The following is a 367-nucleotide window of genomic DNA, read 5'->3' on the forward strand; positions in this document are numbered from 1 at the left end:
GTTCAGTAGAATTGATGATTTAGTTTTGAGATATTAAGTCCACAGACAAACAAACAAACAAACAAGCATGCATACATACATACATACATACATACATACATACATACAGTATACACACACACACATACATACATACATACATACATACATACATACATACATACATACATACATACATACATACATACATACATACATACATACATACATACATTACTCGAATAGACCCAGCAATTTTCTTTCAAGTTTCTTCAACTAAAACGAGAGGTCATAGTTTGAAACTATATAAGGTCAGATCAAGGCTTGACATTCGCAAAAAATTCTTCAGTCTCAGAGTCATTGATATTGGAACAGTTTACCGGAGTCA

This window comes from Glandiceps talaboti, chromosome 17 (assembly GCF_964340395.1).
Source record: "Glandiceps talaboti chromosome 17, keGlaTala1.1, whole genome shotgun sequence".
Taxonomy (NCBI): domain Eukaryota; kingdom Metazoa; phylum Hemichordata; class Enteropneusta; family Spengelidae; genus Glandiceps; species Glandiceps talaboti.